The 4,038-nt window shown below is 31.5% G+C and overlaps 1 long non-coding RNA gene across 1 annotated transcript; it reads right to left on the reverse strand.

Moving 5' to 3' along the window:
* Positions 1 to 1,926: 1,926 nt before the first annotated feature.
* LOC125505801 lies at positions 1,927 to 3,415 on the reverse strand. Its single transcript, XR_007282423.1, has 3 exons — positions 2,840 to 3,415; positions 2,080 to 2,340; positions 1,927 to 1,975 (listed from the first exon to the last, which is right to left on the reverse strand). It is a non-coding gene; the product is annotated as an uncharacterized LOC125505801 (long non-coding RNA).
* Positions 3,416 to 4,038: the final 623 nt, after the last annotated feature.

The raw sequence follows: 4,038 nt of genomic DNA on the forward strand, positions 1-4,038 counted from the left end.
AAATCAAAACCTCTTTCTGTTAAAACTTTTGTTGCTTTTAGAACCCAGTAACTCCTAAATATGAGAAAAAGCTCAAGCTTACTTTCGTATAGAAGACATAATTTTTTTAGTGCGAGAACGCAGTTGAGTGGTAACAAAAAAAATCAGTGTTGACACTTACATTTACCAAACTGGTAAAAATCCGAAATTATTTGTTTTTTTTTAAACGTTTTGCATGTGCAGAATTAAATGTTGCTAAATATGGCGAAAACTTGCAAATTGGTTGATGGTTTAATTTGAAAGATACGACATACATGTTTTATCAAATTGTTCAAAATAAGACATTTGGCAATCTTTTATGCAACCGTAAAGATGTTTACAGCCAAGAGTGTTCTAAAAATGTTCAAAATTTCAGAATGGGTTTTGCTTTAGTTAAAAAGTTACGAACTTTTAAAGGCGAGAGCGTGTTTGACTGAAAACTTTAATTTTAAGACAACTTGGACAAAATCAGAAATGCCGACAATTTTTATGGATCTCACGCCACAGTTAGCGCTAAATGTTATCGATAGATGGTGAAAATTTGAAATTCCTTGTTGTTTCAGTTTGAAAGATACGAATTTTTCCATACCCAGAACGCAGTTGACTAAAACCAATAATGTTGAGACTCTGGGTTCTATGCGAGTTTTATAAAACTATCAGCACCTCTAGAATCCAATGTTTTCTAGAGGTGGAAAAACTATTAAATTGTTTGTTGTTTGCGTTTAGAAGATACGATTTTTTTTAAAGAGATGGCGTAATTGACTGAAATCCTCGATTTTGAGACTCTGGATTTATTTAGTGGAAAAAATGGAAAACCTCGAGCTATTTTGCTAACATTTTCCGCGTTTTTAGAACCCAGCATCTTCTGAGGATGTAAAAAACTTCAATTAACTGCTTACTTTCGTTTGCGAGATATGAGTTTTTAAGGCGAGAACGCAGTTGAGTGAAAACATCAGTTTTGGAACTCAGATTTACCAAGTTGGCAAAAATCACTGTTTTTTTCGATTTTTATGAAACTTTTTGCATGTGCACAGACAAATGTCTCCTAAAGATGGTAAAAATTCCAAATTGTTTGCTGCTTCAGCAGGTTTTTTGTCAGTATTTTTTTTAAAGAGAGAGCGTATTTGACTGAGAACTAATTTTGAGACTTTTTTGAGACATTTATAAAGTTACCCAAAATCAGACGATTGGGAGACTTTTGTGAAGTTCTCAGGATGTTTAGAGCCAAATGTTTTCTACAAAGGGTAAAAATAAAATTTCAGGCAGTTTTTTGCTTTAGTTTAAAAGTTACGAACTTTTTAAGGCGAGAGCGTGCTTGACTGAAAACTAATTTTGAGACTCATACTTATCAAGTTGGACAAAATTAGAAATCCGGACAATTTTTATGTAACTCACGCTAAATGTTATCTATAGATGTTGAACATTTGAAACTACTTATTATTTTAGTTTGAGACACGAATGTTTTAAATCGAGAACGCAGTTTACTGATCAATTCTTAGACTCAGATTTATAAAGCTGGCAAGAATCAGGCTTTAGTGTAATTTTTACAAAACTTTCAGAATGTTTAGAGTTGAATGTCTTGTAAGTATACTGAAAATTTTTAATTGCTGCTTGCTTTCATTTCGGGTTATTATTTTTTAAATAAAGAGCGCACTTAACTATAAACTTTAATTTTGGGACTCAAATTTATCAAGCGCGATAAAAATCAACCGTTTAGGCCAATCCCAGGTAGTAGAAGATATTCGTACAATATTGGCTATATGCAACATACTGGATGGCTCATAAGAGATTTCAAATTAATATTCAACCCTAACAATGACATATTATTTTCAATTATTTTTTTGTGAGGAATCAGAATATTAAATAATGCACATATTAATTGAACAATACCCACATATATTAATTAAATAACAAACATTTTTTCTCACACGCATCATTTTTGTTCTGATATCGGATCCTAGAAATAAAATAAACTCAGTTAGATTTTACTAAAATTGCAAACCAAATAATGGCTATTTGTCTACTTGTATGAAACCATTATTAAACGAAAAAAAAACTCACCGGCCTGGACTTTCTTCCACCCTCCATCTCCAGCACTAGCCAGGGAAAATTCGATATATTTCCTGATATCTAGGTCGGTTAACATATAAGGCATCATTAGAAGCTTCATCACTCTGAAATTCTAACCCAAAGCTTTCAGGATTAGTGTTTTCACAATTGCGAAAATTGGGTTTATGCTTTTTAGCAATAGCTGTAGTTAAAGTATTAACTTCCTTCTCAAGTTGCCTTTTTATATACATCGATTTTTTCGATCTTGATGACCTGAAATTGATATTACATTGTATATGTTCTACAAGTACATGTATTTTTACAGAAAAAGGACAACATTCTCTAAAAAATGGAGATTAAACTTAATTTTCTATGTAAGTTATTAGATTACATTCGTTATTGTAGCATACAATAAATCTTACTTACATAATTATTTATTTTTAGGATTGTGCGAGTTTAAATGTAAAAAATATGTTTAATAAGCTTTAGAATAACAGTTTGTAACTAGTTTCAAAGCAGTTCAAATAAGACCCGGCATTGGTACGGTGGTACCTCATTTTACCTTACAAAATTAGCAAAACTCGAATAAAGCTCAGAGTTTTATAAACGTACGGCTTGTATGGATTATAAGCAACTGTACAACAAATACATGCCCTCATGTATATACATTATACATATAATAATAAATAGTTGTGAACTTATTATATTAAAAAGAGTAGGCAAAAAGATACCTATCACTATATTTATGTAATAATAATATGTACTTACCTACATGTTGAGTTACAGATTATTGCACAAAACACCGAAGTATGTAACTATTTACTATTTAGGTAGGTACAAATAAGTACACAACGCTAACCTCAAATAATAGTAGCTGAGTTCGATTGCTAAAGTTGACCCGTTCCGCAGGCGTGTTCGCGTGTTTATCCGACAAGCAGTTTTCAATATAGTACGCAATTAGATTTGCAACCGGTTTTTTGTTTCTATTTTTCTCTAACACTTTAAGAAATAAACACTTTAACTTTGATTATAAATCAGGCCAGGCCGTAAGATATTATTAATAATTATTACCTACTAAGACAATATTGTATGATTATTAATTATATCGAAAACGTTTAATTGGCATAGTATTGCTRTACAATATTGCATGTTAATCTTCAAGCAATACTGGAAATTAAAAATATTTTGCCAATATTGTATTTGCATAGATACATCAATATTGGTCAACAAAGCTATATTGGAGTAATATTGGCTAATAATTGACAATATTAACCCAACATAAAAATGCTCTGCCAATATTGTATAAATATATACCCGATATATGATGCTACATGGGATACGATTACTTTCCACATGTGTAGAACTGAGTCTCTCCTAAAGATGAGAACAATTTCAAATTGCGTTTTGCTTTGAATTTTGAGACTTGGATTACAAAACTTGGAAAAAATCAGCGTGATTTTTACAAAACTCAAAATATTTAGAGCCAAGTGCTCTCTAAAGATTGTAAAAATTTCAACAAATATCCCGGTTTAGTTTGGGAAATGTGATTTTTTAAATTAGAGAGCGTAGTTGAGTGAAAACTTTGATTTTGAGACTGATTTATTAAGCGCGAAAAAATCGAGATTTTGGCAATTTTAATAAACGTTTTCACATCGTGAGAGCTGCGTGTCTCCTAAAGATGGTAAAAGATCCTGAAGGCTCCTGGTTTTAATTTGAAAGGTACGAATTTTTCTAGGTGAGAACTCAGTTGACTTGAAAACATCAATCTGAGACTCAGATTTACCAATCTGGCAAAAAACACTTTTGTGCGATTTTTATTTTACTTTTGTCATCTGTAGAGCTGATCGTGGCCTAATGATGCTAAAAATTTAAACCTGCTTCTTCCTTCAGTTTGAAAAGTACGAATTTTTTAAAAGCGAGTGTGCAGTCGACTGAAAACTGCAATTTTGATACTCAAATTTACCAAATCGG

The sequence above is a fragment of the Dendroctonus ponderosae genome, unplaced genomic scaffold, assembly GCF_020466585.1.
Source record: "Dendroctonus ponderosae isolate FM_Combo_2020 unplaced genomic scaffold, Dpon_F_20191213v2 Dpon_F_20191213_1, whole genome shotgun sequence".
In the NCBI taxonomy this organism is placed as follows: Eukaryota; Metazoa; Arthropoda; class Insecta; order Coleoptera; family Curculionidae; genus Dendroctonus; species Dendroctonus ponderosae.